This window comes from Leuciscus leuciscus, assembly GCF_965113295.1.
Source record: "Leuciscus leuciscus genome assembly, chromosome: 17".
Taxonomy (NCBI): Eukaryota; Metazoa; Chordata; class Actinopteri; order Cypriniformes; family Leuciscidae; genus Leuciscus; species Leuciscus leuciscus.
The window spans coordinates 29928581-29946357 of NC_138741.1; the positions used below are offsets into that span (position 1 = coordinate 29928581).

Genomic DNA, 17777 nt, shown 5'->3' on the forward strand with positions numbered 1-17777 from the left:
CAACAATAAAGATAATTATATAGGGAAGGATCGGCAAAATGGAAACCTAGGCTCATTGGAAATTACACAAAAACATACCTATACATACAAGATAAATACATACTGTAGATTCAATATTATATTATGTTATGACCAAAAAACACTATCATAGTGCATTACTTGTAAACTTATATTATGACGTTTGAACCAGCTCTTCTAACCAAACTCTAATAGTATCTCAAGGATACTAAAATAGCACTCCTTCAAAGTCAACCAAAACACTGCTAAATGCAACAACAAAAATAAACTGAATAAATCTGTTGCCACAGTCACGTTTAACTGTTCCGGAGAAAACCGAAAATGCTATTTCACTTCGAAACTGCCATGAAACATGAAAAGCAAAGCAATGTCATTTTGCAAATGACCAACAGAATTACTTTTTTTTTATTTATTTTTTTTTATGTTTATTTCACGCATCTGCAATGTAGAAATAAATTATATCGCTTATAGCGCCTCTTGTGGACATGTCACCTGAAAAGTGCAGTAAATTGTATTTTTTTCAGAAATGTAGCCAGAGTCAAGTATTTCCAATGAGTGTAGGTTGTACAATGGATTGCTAGAAAATTATCAGTTTATGATCAATTATACAGAAATAAAACAAATATATTGCCATTTAAAGACACTTCAATCAACATAAATGATTCAATTGACATCCCTAATTAAAATACTCAATGGTAATTAATCATCTGATTTTTTTATAGTAATTAAATAGCAATTAATCTTATATTTTGAATCTGTCGAAATCTGAAAGTATTTAAACATTGGATACATAAAAATTTACACTTATGCAGTTAATATGCTTAAGAACAATAACATCAGTATGTGTGTTTTACTAGTAAATGATGTTTAATACTTTTTGCTTCAGTGATAATTTTCACCATGCAAATACTGCAAATAACCAGTTGATTTGATTTATAAATAAATGAGCTGTTACATCTCGTCTTTAGAATCACACAGCTTTAATGTTAAATTAGATAAATCTGTTACTTCATTCTGAAGGTGTTACAACATATTTAATTAATCGTATTATAAGTTAACACATTCAATTTGGCAGCCTTTCATCAAAATTTACAGCTGGCTGGAACCATTAAAAGCAATGAACAAATGCCGACATAGCATAAAAATTCAGGGTCTGGTCAGCATCTCCATTGTTGCATGATTCATTCTTTATGATTCTGCCTTTGAATTCGGCACAAAAGACGAGAGGTCACATGTTGTCTGAATGTCTAGAGAGTTATAGATAGCAAGAGCTTTACAGATCAGTCCAGCCATGACGTGTGACAGCAGCACAAAAGAATCACACTGATGCTGATAACAGAGATAAATGAACATGTTTGGTGAACGTGTATCAACTTTGTGAATATATCTTTTTTTCTCTGAAATGTCACTTTGGTTTTCAGTGATATTGTATAGATTGTTATTTTTGCATTGAAGGTACAAAAGTTTTCATATTTAATTTTATATCAATATAATTAGTTTAATTTAACAGGGGTGTGAAGACTTCTTATATCCACTGTAAGTAAAAAAATAAAAATAAAAAATAAAACATACATTATTTAAATATACATTGAATACACACACACTGTATAAATACATATATGTAAAGTATGTATACATTTTACAACACATACATAAACACAAATATACACACACAACTGCTCAAAAGTTTTAGAACAAGTTAGATTTTTTTAAAGTTTTTTTTTTTTAAGACAAGTACTAAGTCTTCTGCTCACCAAGGCTGAATTTATTTGCTCCAAAATACAGCAAAAACAGTGTGTAACGTAGTTAGTTGTTATGGGAAGGAGGAGGCGGGCACCGGCGAACATTTAAAAGACTTTAATAAATAAATAAACACAAAAGGAAAGTAAAGACGGCAGCCCCTCACGGACGACTGCCGCCACACATAATAAAACAAAACATAAAATAAAACAGTCCAGGCCTGGTCCTCCTTTCGATCTTCACTGTCATCGCTCCTCCTTTTATGTTTCCGCTCCTCCGTGAGAGATACGAGACCAGTGCGTCACGCAGGTGTCGCTCATTATCAATCACGCCACCGGCCTCGCGCCGTTCTCTCACGGCCCTCGTCCTGCTCGCCAGACAGTAATATTGTGAAATTTCGTAACAATTGAAAATAACTGTTTTCTATTTTAATTATATTTTAAAATGCAATTTATTCCTGTGTTGGCAAAGTTGAATTTTGAAGTTCAGAAGAACAGAATTTATCTGTAATAAAAAAAAAAAACTTTGTAACATTATACATTACTGTTCAAGATTTGTTTTTAAAGAAATTAAATAAATTAATACTTTCATTCAGCAAGGACAGTACAGTGACAGTATAGACATTTATAATGTTACAAAAGCTTTTTATTTCAGATAAATTTGGTTATTTTGAGCTTTCTACTCATCAAATAATTCTGAACAAAAATTGTACACAACTGTTTTAACATTGATAATAATCATAAATGTTTCTTGAGCAGTAAATCAGCATATTAGAATGATTTCGCTGGGGTTTCTGACTTCACAAACTACCTTCAACCTCAACGTGTGATCGTCAACAAGTGGATCTCTGCGCTGGTGTGAGTGAGTGGAGACGGGGCTAATTTGCATATTCATAGTATATTTTCACCGCGTATACTAAATGAGGCAAGGGTGTACAGTTACATTTAAGCTTTTAGGCATGAATAAAAAAATTGGCAAAAAAATTGGCGATCAAAGATGAGTTTTAAGAGAGTTTAAGCTCCCTGAGGGGGCTCAGTACCTAGAGACTGACTTGTCAGCTGCAGTGGTCGAGACCATAGTCAACTCTATAGGTTCATCCACGAGAAAACTGTATGGCTTAAAGTTAAATGTTTTCACCGTCTGGTGTAGAGAGCGTGGGATGGACCCAGTTGACTGCCCGGTGGCTTCAGTGCTTGAGTTTCACCAAGATCGCTTCTCTGCTGGTCTTTCTCCATCCACGCTTAAGGTGTACGTGGCTTGGGATCTGGCAGTGGTTCTCGAAGGATTGTCTCTGGCAGTCAGCTTCCGAGAAATTTCTCTTCCTCAAGGTAGCTTTCCTTTTAGCTATTATGTCCATCAAGAGATTGGGGGACCTCCTTCCTGCTTAGAATTTGCTCCCGGGAGGATGAAAGCTGTCCTTCACCCTAGACCGGGCTACGTGCCTAAAGTGCCCTCTAATGTGGCCCTCCAGGCCTTCCATCCTCCACCACACGTGTCGGCGGAACAGGAGAGACTTAATTTGCCCGTTCGGGTGTTACAGTTTTATGTTGAGAAGTCTTCTCATTGGACTTCTCAAGTCAGACCAACTACTGGTGTGCTTTGGGGCGCCCAAGTAAGGATCCCCGGCCTCTAAGCAAACTATCAGCAACTGAATCGTTCAGGCTAACTCTCTGGCAATATGCCTTAACTCTGGACATAAGGGTTCACTCCACTAGAAGCATGGCGTCTTCTAAGGCCCTTCTCTCCGGGGTTTCCCTGCAGGAGGTATGAGATGCTGCGGGTTGGGCTACCCCGCATACCTTTATGAGGTTTTATAGTCTGCACCTTCCTTCTACACCGGATGGTACAGGTGCTCTCCTCCTAGCTGTGCCTAGACAGTTCACACTAGGTCAGGCTCTGGTCGTTGTAGCCTAGTGGGTATCCGTTCCCCAAAGTTTTTTCATACGACGCGTTAAGATGCTGCGTCTCCTTGCCACGCCTCTGTATGCCTGAGAGCGACTTGCTTCGATCTTTTAGAAGCTACTCTCTTTGTGTGCCGGCATCATTTCATAACTTCCGCATTCCGCCAGTGCGTGGTACATCACGTGCTACGTCAAGTCAAGTCACCTTCATTTATATAACGCTTTTACCAATATGGATTGTTTTAAAGTGATACAGTGATATCAGCTTTACAGTGATAATCGGAAATTACCGTAACAGATTGTTTAGGCTTTACAACAGCTCTAGAATAAAGTTATTGTCCAGCTAAAGTTAGTTTTGACTGATTCATTCACTTCCATTACGAATATAATTAGTTACTAACTTAGGGGCCGCTAACACAACACCGTTCTAACGGGAAAATCCTTAACGCGCTCTGGTCGCCCATCCGCACAAAACAGTGCCTGGTGTCTCGAGAATGCACTCCCTGAAATAGGTTAGAAGGTGCAAACGATTATCCGTTATCTCTGCACAAACCTCAAAAACGTAAACCCGCGAAAACGCAGGTATGCGTGTTTGAATATATATGTGCGCAGGCGTGTAGTCCTCAGGGTAGTCCTTTTCCAAGGTCAAATTCAAGCACTTTTCAAGCACTTTCAAGGTCCATTTTAAAGCTTTTTCCAGCACCTTACACCACCGTAAATTACATACCAATACATACTGTAGTTAACATTATTATTTAGTGTTTTTATCACATTAAAAGAGATAATGCTATAAACAGACAAAATTGTGTTTCGTAATAGCAGAAGGATCAGATATTTAAGCAAATCACAAGTTTTATTTTTCAAAATGTATCACTGTCTAAGTAGTAATGTCTATGAATAATACTTTTCATTATATTAATGTCCAAATATTGCTTCCCAGATAATGTGATTTTCAGGCTGTAAAACTGAAGTAATTTCAAGAGCTGAAAATATGAAGACGATTTGAACAGAAATATTTACAGGCCTTGGTTTTGGGACACATTCTTGATATAGACAAGGTTTGAACAAAATCTGAAACAGTGCAACAACAACCTGTAATTCCATTTTAACCCAGAATACTCTGACAGTGCACAGGCACCTGCCTGGTAAATAGCCTATATTAATAAAAAAGAAAATGTATTTCATTGCCAAGACATATACATCTATCTACTGGAATAGAGCAGTGTAAATATTGCATAAGGCCATCCTCAACCTTACAAGTAGGCTACTTGTATGACACTCCATCTGACACGATTTCTGTTTAGCAATCAACGATTGTTGTTATAATAATAATAATAATAATAATTTGTTACATTTATATAGCGTTTTTCTGGGTACTCAAAGCGCTTTACATGGAAGGGGGAATCTCCTCAACCACCACCAATGCCCAACATTACTAACATTTGTAGGTTTTAATTTGCGGGTAGTTAAAGTTGCAGTTACTGTGCTGTAACTTTAGCTATGTTCACTGCATATTCCACAAATGAACGTGCCATAACGGACATGCAATACTAATATACCATTATCAGACCAAGTACTCTCAGTCACTAATGGCCCTTTCAGACAGGACGCGGAATGCACTGTACTGTGACACCCATTTATTTCAATGGCTTGCGCTGCGCGAGGACGTTTTGTTGCTGCATCGACCAAAGCGGAGCGCAGCATTTGGCAAGCTTGCGCACACGCCCCGGTCAAAGTTAAAAATAGTTAAACTTTTGCCGCTGCGCTCTGTGACGATTACCCGCGCAGACAATAAAAAACAGGGCATCCAAACAAGCACGGATATCAAAATGAAAACTCCGCCTACTTTTGCTCTGGTCAGCGTAGCGCAAATCGCTCTGTATGAAGGGATACATTTTATTTCTCCATTTAATAAACAAACTAGTCAGTCAGATAGGTATTTGTTGTAAAAGAAATACAGTTACAATTTCAAGCATTTTCAAACATTTTATCCAAAATGTAAGCACTTTTCAAACCTTGAAAACACAACATCAAAATGCAAGCATTTTCAAGGATTTCAAGCACCCGTACAAACCCTGAGTCCTTCTTTACAAATCAACCCTCAATAAACTGCTTGTCTGGCCTTCGTCATGATGCAGCGCCAATCAAGATTGGTCTAGTGCAGTGTTTCCCAAACCTGCCCCTGGAGGCACACAAACACTACACATTTTGGATGTCTCTCTTATCTAACCCATATATTTCTGGTCTTGGAGACTTTATTAACGAGCTGATGAGTTGATTCAGGTGTGATTGATTAGGAAGAGTTGGAAAACGTGTTTTGTTGGTGTGACTCCAGGAACAGGGTTAGCAAACACTGGTCCAGTGTTACATGTGCTTCAGACGCTTCGCGCTGAGGGCGCTTAAGTTCCCAAAGTGTCGTCATACGATGCAGCGTCTCTTTCCCTTCTCAGGGAACAAGGGTTACAGTTGTAACCCGAGACGTTTTGCCACTTGCTTTAGCAACTTAATATCTAAATCTTGAAATAATAATACACATGGTTTATACACTGCATATACACACTGCAATATGTACTGCATACACACTGTAAACGAAAGATGTGTGAACCTGGCGTCAGAGATTCAATGTCATGAAAATTTCACTCATGCACTGCACTGGAAAATAAAGGCCAACAAAGATGGAAAACAAGGAAAAACTATGTGACACGGAATCAAATCCCTGGGAATTCCACAAGGCATGTCTTTTTCCACAGTCGCTTTAAACTAAAGCTGCAGGATGGATCCAACAGTTCAAACGGCTGCAATAAAACTGATATGGTTGATCTTATCTCTGACATGTGGTTAAAAACAAGCAGGAAAATAAAAAAAATGTAGGAGTCATCTCATCTGTATGTTGTACCCAAGCTCTAATAATGTGAGATATGCAAATTATAGTATCAATGTGGGCTAAAAAAAATAAAACACTGATGCACAAATGGCTTTGATATAATGAAGAGGAAGAGGATTAAAATATATTCAGAAGCTGCAGCATGTTCTGTGTCTTCACACTATGTTAGCAAAACACAAAGCATACCATTAAATACACCATCCTGATCATTCTGTTCTCTGCTTCAGTCTAACCTCAAGATGCCTCATGAGCTATTCATTTAAAATCCATCAAGAAAAGAGAGAAAGAAAACTGCAAGCCTTTTATTATATTTTGGCATTCCCAAATCATAAAATGAAAAAGTTTCTATTCTTAGCTAAGCATTGTATAATAATTATTAATGAGCAAAAGAGGATGATCACATAATGATGAGATTGGTCTCATCCAATCAGACTTTAGAGCCACAACTATGTGTTTCATATGCTGAGTCCCAATTCGCATACTATCCGTCCTAAATAGTATGCGAAACTAGAATTAGTACGTCCCAAATCGTAGTATGTTGAAATTAGTATTCCAAAGATACCCGGATGGTCTACTATTTCCGGTTAGAATTCGAAGTGCAGATCAATGCACACTCTAACGGCTAATATTGCCCACAACCCATTGCGTGTGGGAGGGAGGAGCTTTGCGGTGATGATGGTGATGTAGACATGCCAGTCGGATGCAGCAACGGAGATGCGCCCTCAGTTTTTAAGTGTAAGAATTCCAATGTTTAACCCTAATTAAAGTTATATTTTGTCGTCTCGTAATATTAATGGGTTTATGTTGTGCCAAAAAAGTACCGTGTTTATCTTGTAGGGTCCGATGAAGATACTGAGCGCCTCATTGCAGGCTACAAAACAATAAATAAAAAGGCTCTAGTACAGTGTCATGCAAGTGTCTTTTTTATGTATTTCTTTTGATGTTTCTGTCTGACTTATTTGTAGTAATACTGTGGCTAATACCAAGTAATACCAAAGAAACATGGTTACTACACTTTTACTATAGTAAAAGCATGGTTCATTTTCATCGGGGTATTTTTAAGTATTATACATAAGTATAAGATTAAGTATAAAATACGTTAAACAATAGTTACACTATAAACTTTAAATATTTTAACTCAGAAAATAAGTAGCTTTCGTTACAGACATTTGCACATGAACGTCAGAACCAGCCGCCTCACAAACGATCTGCGTTTGGTTGATCTACGACGACGCCCTGCTTCACTCCTCAATTTGGTAAAACACATTGCAAATGTATTGTGGAAAAAAAGATGGGAATAGTAAATACAATTATATTGAATATATAAGAATGAATGAAATGTTAAATGTTTTGTTAACAGTCGCGGTGTGCGTAACTAGGCAACCACGTTCTCGTTTACGTTGCATGTCGTCATCGAAGTATGTCCCAGAACGTGCATACTCTTTTGCTACACACTCAAAAGTATGTACTTTTTCATCACAAAAACAGTACATACTTTTAGGTCGTAGTATAAGTAGGCGAATTGGGACTCAGCCATAGTTTAACTGTCACCGTCCCACAGGTAGGATGTTTACCATTATACATTTAAAACAATAACATCTTAGTAAAAACCTAAAGTAATATTGACAAACTATATATCATGTATAAGCTTACAGTCTGTAGTTTTCATATTTTGGTTTCATATTTATTTTATTAATTTTTTTATAAATTACAGAGGAGCAGTAATTTATCAGTTTGCAACAAGAATATTTCATACTCATTGGGTCTTTATTATGAAATAGCGATGAACATAAAAAAAAATCATGAAAGATTAGTAGAAACCTGTTTGTTTCATGCCAAGAGTTCAAAAGATAACACCAATTAAATTTTATGAGAAAAAAAGGTCTGAAATAACCTTCTATGATAATCTGCCAAATGTCTTCTTTAAAAGAAGACCAGTCATAGGTCTATATTCCAAAGCATTCTTGAATTACAATCATTTAAGTTTGGATAGTGATTTCCATGTCTATGTGAAAAAAATCTGCATTTCACCTTTTATTTCTGATTCTTGTCCTTATAAAACCACGCTCTGATAAACTTTCCATTTATGATCTAGATTCAATCTCTCCTGTATGCACCTCACAGATCAATTCATTCACTCTGCCACTTGAGACAAAATCCTGTCATGTGTGAACAATGCAGTGAGAGCAATATGCCAACATGAGCTCCTGCACACCAACAACCGCAAATTTCAGATGCACTTGGACCCTCGGTTTCTATCTCTGAACTGAACAATGACTTGGGATGAGAATCACTCGCAACAGCAAAATGTAACGGTTGTGTGGTGGTAAAAACACAATTACAGACACTTGAAGCTGGACTCTTTTTCATTTGAGACAGCGATAAACCACCCAGAGGACTAGCAAATACTGGGAGAAAATGTCAAATCAATTCCAGCATTACAGCAGTATGATTTACAAGGCCAAACGCCACTTTCAATCGTATCATAGAGCTTGAACATGTTTCCCCATAAATCTCATTTTATGGAGGGAAAATGTGCATAAAAGATCACAAATAAAGGAGAGTGGCAGTTTAATTATCTGTTAAAAACCTCATAAAAAAAATGTATGCAATAATTACAATATTAAAGTAAAGAAATGAGATGGGATGTCAGGCCTCAGATAGAAATCAGAGAAACTTTAAACCTTCAAGTACAACATTAAGAAACAACATGATCAACCCAGGGAAATGTGGAAAATGTGGAAAAATGTGCATGTGGAGAAATTTTTTGCTAAATAATATTACGTTGCTTCTTGCACATTCAAAGTGAATCATTCAGTGAGTGGCACTAAAAGCGCATTCAGTTTTATACAAAACAAATAAACGTGATTCTGGCAAAGTTACATTGGTTGTTGTATGCATCGCAGCTGTTAGAAAATGAAATGTCAGGTGAGTGGCACTGTAAGAAAAATGCGCTATCGTGTTTGAAAATAACATATCAGCTACACTAAACCCTAAAGTGTTTCTCAACGGGGGCGATCAGAGGGCGCTGGAAGCAATATTTTAGAAAGAGGACGTTGAGGTGTTCTTGGGGGGCATTTGTTTAAGACGTGTACAGTATAAGCCAAATTTTTTTAGAAGATGAAACTCGTAACTTGCTAAATAATATGGTCAGCAACATTCTAACATTGGAGCATCCTTGGACACATCAATGCGACAGTTCCAAACCATTTGTTCTGTTGTCGGTAGCACTCAGAAATAGAACAGGGCATCCGTTTTCTGTCGGTGACTGTGTAGACAGAATCACTGATTATTTGATGTGATGAGCTGTGCTGTATGCGTTCGGTGTAGATATGCTTTTTTTCCTTCTTGTTTTCCATTGGGAACAAACAAATCTTGTTTGCTGATTGGTAGCAGTTTGTGATAATCTATGTAATTAAACTTTCAATGCCACATTTTTAAAGCATTTATAAATATAATTGATAAGCACTCATAAATATAATTTCTATTTGCATGGCTTTTTTGCCCCTTTGAAAACTAATGCTAATGATAAAGGTATGTCAGACAGAATTTTAAAGACACCTCAATATCGCCAAAGGCTACAGCACTGAAAATCACAAAAAAAATACTATGCTTAAAAGTTCTGTAAATCAATTTACTACACTTATTGTTAAATCAATGTAATGGATATTTTCTGAATGAAAGTATCAGTTTAGAAAAAAAAAAAAATTATGGTAGTGTAACAAACATTTGAATGGTAGTGTAAATATAATAATAGGCTTAATTATAATGAATACAGAATAATTATCAAAATGAATATATAGGGAATACAATTCGACTACATTTTATTTGATGGGGGCGGAAAGGGACCAAGATAATGAATGGAAACTGCAAAATGGCTCATTCAGAAATCATCATGAGACATCACAAAGCTCATTAACATATGACTACCCACATTTACAACAAGTATAAAGTCAGCAACTTGACCTGACAATGAACTATACCAGTACACAGAGCTTAGCCAATTATAACAGAGCTCATTAGCATATAGAAATGTACAGTATCAGGCTGTTACACTTTTTATTGCAAATCTTTTTTAGCATCACTGTTATACTATTATATATTTTTTATTATTAATATTTTGAATTAGTTTAATATATTTTCCACTTTAATTTTAGTTTAAGTGATTTTGTTGTGCATTTGTGTTAGGTTTATATAAACATTTATATTTCAGTTTTAGTTTGAGTTATTTTAGTATTTACAAGTTAAACTAAACAAACATGAGAAATGTAACCTTAATGTTACTTTATTTCATGTAACAAAAATGTCTTAATGGTTTAGCTTAAGTTAACAATAATAACCCTGCTTCACCATATAATATTTTCCTTAATATTTCCAACAAAAGCATATTTATAAACATTACAGAGTTCAACAGGCGCTGCAGAACCAAAATGATCCAGGAAATCTCGCAATGCAAAAACAAATAATTTACTTGTCTTCTTTTCTGTCACATTTGACACCCAAAGGCACACAAAAATAGTACCAAAGCACAAAACCTACAGAAAAACAAAGCCAGGCAGAACACATGGTTTGAAGTTCAGCTGTGCTGAAATGCGATCAGGGGTGTGTGACGGGCTTATGATGCCCCCAGTAATAGGGAAACAAGCAGAAAATGTATTCATAAGGGTTAAGCCTCTTTGCTAAAACACGCTTCACGCTGTATAGAGCTCCATCAGAGGAATGTAAGAGACAGCGCCACACCGCTTTATCTGCGGTGGGCGGCATTGCTCTCCTGTCTTTAGCTATGCTTCACTAGTAATGTGTGACTGCCACATGACCGCAAACAGGAACTACTAGCAGAAGAGTCCCAGAAGACACCAGAGACATTCCTGCTGCACTTCGGTTGACCTCGGATCTCACATCGGATCTCACATCGTCCCAAACATTCCCTCTGAGCATCTCGGAGTGAGAATTCTGCCTGTGCCACATCAATTATGTCCATCTGTTGAGTTTTGTTTTGTTTTGCTTTTATTTTCATGGTCGCACTGGAGGAGGATATAATGGCATACTGAGAAGTTGCATTTTCCGTTTCAGTGGTGTAAATTAAAGGGACAGTGCATTAAAAAAAATATATAGTTTGACACTATTTACTCATCTGGATTCACTCAAAAACCTGTATGGCTTTCTTGCATTGAAACTAACTGAAAGCTTTTTTCTATGCAATTACATTGAATATAACTGGACTTGCAAACATTAAAACAGACACAAACGCAACATAAATATTAAGTTTGAGATACATTTGTGTGAGAAACAGCCAAATTTACTTACACTGAAGATCTTGACATGTGAATTTGCTCCCATTTGGTACATAATTTGAAACAAGTAATCAAATGTGAAATAATACTGCATATTCATCACTGTGTAACTTAAATATAGGTCAATCTTTATAAAGCTACAAAAGTTATTTAGTCAATAAACAGTGATTGATTACTTTGTCTTTTGCAGTTTGATTAAAGGGGTCATCGGATGCCCATTTTCCACAAGATGGTATGATTCTTTAGAGACTTCATGTAAAGTTTGTAACATACTTTGGTTAAAATTCCTCAATGGTTGAGTAAAACAACGTTTTGGTGCATGTCTCTTTAAATGATAATGAGCAACTACTCACACCTGTGCTGCTTTGGCAACCTGCCTTGGTAGACAGTATACAAATGGCTGAGGGTGGATATATGCTAATACAGGGCAGTCTGTCAGCGGTTGTGGGCAGAGAATGAACAATATGACATCATATTGCTCAGAAAATCCAAACGGCTTGATTATTGAGAGTGTTTAGACTTTTTGAGGATAAAAAAAAAAAAAAAAAAAGAGAAAAAGAGCTATCCTGTAATAATATAGGGAGACACTTGTTATACATCAATCACATAACTGTTCATGTTCTACTGGCATATACAATTTAGTTTTAATCCAAATGACGCATGTGTGCTGAGTTAACAATCAGCGCAGCAGAATCTCTCTCTCTCTCTCTCTCTCTCTCTCTCTCTCTGCAGAGGGATTCAAGTTTTATCTGTTTAAACTTGTGTTTTCAAACTCTGAAGTGTTACTAACTCATTGTTACTCATTGTTTCTCCCTACATTCACATATAGAGAACATATCAACGTATTGTGTTCCCTTCAATTCGTTCCTTAAATTTTCGTAAAAAGTCTTAAATTTACCTTCATATAACCTGAAGAAACACTGTAAGAGCTTAACAGATATAGTCACTATGAACTGCTTGAGTTACGTACAGATTATTTAAAAAAAATATAAAATAACAGCATGCGGGTTTGGAATGACATTCAGTGAGTCAGTGACACAGAATGTGTATTTTTAGGTGAACTGTTCCTTTAAGCACTGGTTTTCACACTTCTAAACGTGTGGTGACTCATATTTGCATAAACACCTCTAAACCTTGATTTACATTTATATTCATCTCCATGCTGTGCATCCTCTAGACATTTTATCAAATTTAATTCCATTTTTAATCAACAGAGCCACCAATCTACCGCACTGGACTAGTGCGTGTAAAGCCAAGGGTGAAATTAGTGTGTTTTCTAAGATGTGCAGATTCCCTACTGTAATTCTTTCCACCGTTTCCTTCAAGCAAAGAAACCGGCTGCAAGTAAATTGGATGTTTACCATTCAAAAAAGATGTACATGTGGCTAATAATTTGTGATTTGGATGCTGAATAATGCATTTCAGTGCTGGTAATAACAAACACTTTCAGAGCAGAAGATATAGACGGGAGAAACCTGCATTATGGATTAGCTTCATATGAATGCACTAAATATTTCAGAGCCACGTTCTCATCTACAAAAAACAAATCGGTAGAAGACTCTTTGGCATAAGGCTACGTGGGAAATCAGGAACGCAAATATGAATCATATACTTGAAGGAATGCAAATATGTTTATTTGTGTGCATCCATTCAAGCTCATTTTATATTGATATATCGTTTGATAAATTATTCACTTTTGTTTGTTGGATATAGAAAACAAAATGCATTTGCATAATAGAACAAATTTGACACAGAATACTTTTCTCAAAATAAAAATTGAACAGAGCCACACACCCAAGTAAACCAAAAAAAAAGGACATTATAATTAGTCAAACTTAATGTTAAGTTAGTGTCTCATTCCCTCTGATGGAGTCTTGGGAAACGGCTTTGTGCAAATAAGAATAACCGTCACACTCCACAATCTCCTGGAATGGACACCCCACAGGAGCCCTTATCAAACAAGTCTAAATTTGACAAATAACAAACTAACTCGCAGTACAGCGTCTACCAAAGGAAAGTAGGAGTCATTATAAACCACAAGGAGCACAAATTAAAATATTAATGCAACATATGCATTATGTTAAGTAAAACATGCAACAACGCTTGACAACCGAGAGGTGACACATTTACCCTAGGGGTACACACCAAAATCTAAAGTCACACTAACCGCATATCAGTTTTCTAGCTCTAAAAATGAACACCCTGCTGCAGAAAGTCTTTGTTTAATACAATATTTTCCACACACAAAAAAAAAAGATGCACTGGAAAAAAAACACACACAAAAAAAAACAGATAAGTTGCATCGGTCGCCTTTTATCATACATTTAGAAATGTTAAATACTTGTACATAAAAGGAAACGTTTACAAACAGTATAAACATGATATATCCTACACTATTCCACAACAAATCCTTTAAAATTTAATGTTATTCAGAAAATTCACTATAAAAAATATATATATTTGTTGGTTTATCTTAAAAAAATAAGTTACCCAGGTGCCTTACATTTTTAGTTGATTGAAATTTGAGTTAATGCAAAGAAAGCAAGACAAAATCTTTCTTTGTATTAATCGAATTTTTCATTTAAATGAACTCAAAATTTAAAGGGGTGGTTGATTGTGATTTCACTTTTTTCATTTTAAATGGTGTGTAATGTTGCTGTTGGTGCATGAACAGTATCTGCAAAGTTGCTGCGCTGAAAGTTCAACGTAAGCAGAGATATCGTCTTTTAAAAATCAGGAAGTTTAATGCCTACAAAAACGACTCGAATGGGACTACAACGAGATACTTCCCGGGTTTTATACGTAACTAACCCATGCAGAAAAGGGGGCATGGCCATATTTCTGCAGCTTTGTCGAAGAGGAAGAGTTATAGTGGAGAGCTGTAGCCATGCCGTCGAAAGTGTGTTATTTTCACCCAGCTGCCAGGTCTTCTGTGTTCGGGCTTCATACGGACGCTGTAGTTCGTCAACAATGGCTAAAATTTATGTTTGATTATGTTCCTGAAAATTTCAATCGTAATAGCTCTCTGTGCTGCGCATTTTACGGAAGACAGCTTCCAGAATCTCCACGAATTCAATGCCGGATTCAACAAGAAACTGTTACTAAAACATGAAGCAGTTCCAACTTTAAAACCAGAGGCAGCAGTTGTTGGGCCACAACCTGTAAGTAAGACTTAATATTGTTTGCATGTATAATTTCAGAGGTAATGTTTTAGTTTTATCAAGGACGTAAACAAATGCCAGCGCTGGCTTTAGTAGCCACTTACACGTACAAACGCGTACAAACATTTTGAACCTGAATTTGTAATTATCTACTAATTTTGTAAATGTATTTTCCATGTATATTTTATGACGATCGATTTGATCAGGAACGTAAACCAATGCCAACGCTGTTTGTTTATAGCCAGTTAGTTCGATGCTATTTTGTGTGTATAAGACAAACGTGTATAAAGTTCAAAAAATTATATGTAATCGCAACAGCCAACTTCAGCTACTGAAGTTAAAACAATAACTTTAAAAAACGGTATTACTCAGTCATTTATTCAGTTATATTAAATGTTTAATCAGGAGAAAACCGTATCTCAAAAGCTAACAAGCAGCAGTAGCATTTTCAAGTAACAGCGTATCGAAATTCTTATATAATAATAGTAGATTAGAATAGAATAATAATAATAAAAAATTTACCATTCAGAAATGTTTTGTAAGAGCCGTGTTTGGGGAGGTTGCTTGACTCTCTTCATTGCCGCTTTCTGGGTCTGATTCTGGCTCAAACTGATACGGCAGTATTGACACCATTATTTACATTTGACCGGAGCACATGCAACTTTCGCCCATAAAGGTAATGGGCGTGAAGTTTCCGGACAACATGCACTACGCAGTTTAGCCAATTACAACACACCGGCCCAACTAACCAATCTGAGCCCATTGCCCGTTTCTGAGGGAGTGGTTTCATAGAATCAGGAAGTCAACCGGTCGTTCAAATGACAGAGGAGAAAGCGGCTTACAATAAAGGTGAAATTTATGAAAAATAAGACTTAAAAAAAAAAAAAACCCAGAAGACATGTTATATTGCACCCCATAAACACAATCATGCAAAGAAAAAAAGCAGTAAACCACCCCTTTAAGGCAACCTGGTAAGTTTAAACCACTTTTTTTTTACAGTGGACATTTACCATAAACACCAAGCCTAAACTAATTTATTTACAAAGCAAAACTCTTATTCTTATTATACTCGTGTCTCTCTTATTCAGCACCAATCCAAATGTGTGCGCTTTGTGCATATTTTGCGTGCTTGACTTTAATTGCATTATATAAGTTGCTTTGGAATAAAAGTTGCAGCGTGTTTCAGATTATTAAAAAATAAAAATTGACCTGTATTCCAGAAGATTCTGTGCTTCATATTATGAATAAGATAAACAATTATCAGTGCAATTATTGGGGACACTAAAGATTCAGCATTATTACCGATTTGACCGCACTGACACTCAACTTAGGTGGATGATGACATCACTGTTTTCTGCAGAGCAGCTTTATAGATGAAATGAACTAATTTCACATTGAAATTAGTTATTCAAATCAGTGAAGTATTTCAGAACTTTATCGCTTCACCAAAAATGGCCAACTCTCACTGAAAAGACTGACTTCAGGTCACTGATAGCAAATGTTTTTCTGCTGTATAAACATTATAGCAGAAACCCTACTGGTTCCATACAGTCTGTATATAGCTACCCCACCCAGGTCTAATATATTCTCTGTCTCTTTTAGTCTTTAGGAGTGAGTAAGAAAATGATGCAGGACAGCAGCAGGGAAGGAAGGCAAAAAAGCATGATTTGGCTTCCTGGCCGGCAGGCTACCGTCAGCAGCACCTGCACCGCTGGCTGCCCGGTAAAGCAGTATTATTACAATGTCAGCTTTAATCAACATTGTAGTCAGCAGTGAGATTGTGCAGCGCTGCAGTTGTGTAGGAGTGTGGCGTCCTGATCAGCCCACTGACCACTGAAACACACAGACACAGTAACTCATGCTTTGAGATCCGCTGTTCAAGCAATATTTAGTGCAACAGTGAACGGCCACTATTTTACCATGCAATTTCTAAATACACATAATAAAAAAAATATATAAACAGCAGCCAGCTGTGAGATGAATCACAAACCGAAAGCTTTGATTCAGTGCAAATAAATAAACTGAATTAAAGTTTACGATGTTGTGATTAGTCTTAGAGCTAACAGAGATGTACACTACTGGAATCAGTACGATTTTTTTTTTACGTTTAAAAAAAACAAAAAACAAACTCTAATGCTCACCAAGGCTGCATTTATTTGATTAAAAATATTGTGAAATATTATTACAATTTAAAATAACGGTTTTCGATTTTAATATATTTTAAAATGTAATTTATTCCTGTGACGGCAAAGCTGCATTTTCAGCATCATTACTCCAGTCTTCAGTCACATGATCCTTCAGAAATCATTCTAATATTCTAATTTGCTGCTCAAGAAACATTTATTTGTTTTATCAATGTTGAAAACAGTTGTGATGTTTAATATTTTTATGAAAACAGGTTTGCTGGTCTTAGCTGGTTTGGGCTGGTCTCCCAGTCTGACCAGCATAAAATGCTTCTAAAACAAGCTAGCTAAATCATCTTAAGATTCTTCTGCATAGCAGATATTTACATGTATTCCAGATGACAAAATAAATACTAAAATTGCATGAATTTTTTAAAGAAGTTTACAAAGTTCACATACTTTTGGTTCTTAGTATGTTTCTTCTTCGAGTATCAAAGACTGAGTTGTGCAGGAGTTCTGGTTTATCCGTAGCAGAAAAGTAAAAATCCTACACGTCCTGTAAGCTATTTGGTTTCCCAGCATGATCAGCAGATTTAAGTTTTTCTCAACCACAGTGTTTTTATGATGTGGAGATACAGTTTCGTCACTTTGACAAC

At 36.2% G+C, this 17777-nt stretch overlaps 1 protein-coding gene across 1 annotated transcript in view; it reads right to left on the minus strand.

Moving 5' to 3' along the window:
- The window catches only part of LOC309479364 (kelch-like protein 29), a 199002-nt gene that overhangs the window by 148979 nt on the left and 32246 nt on the right, over window positions 1-17777 (minus strand). The window lies entirely within an intron of this gene.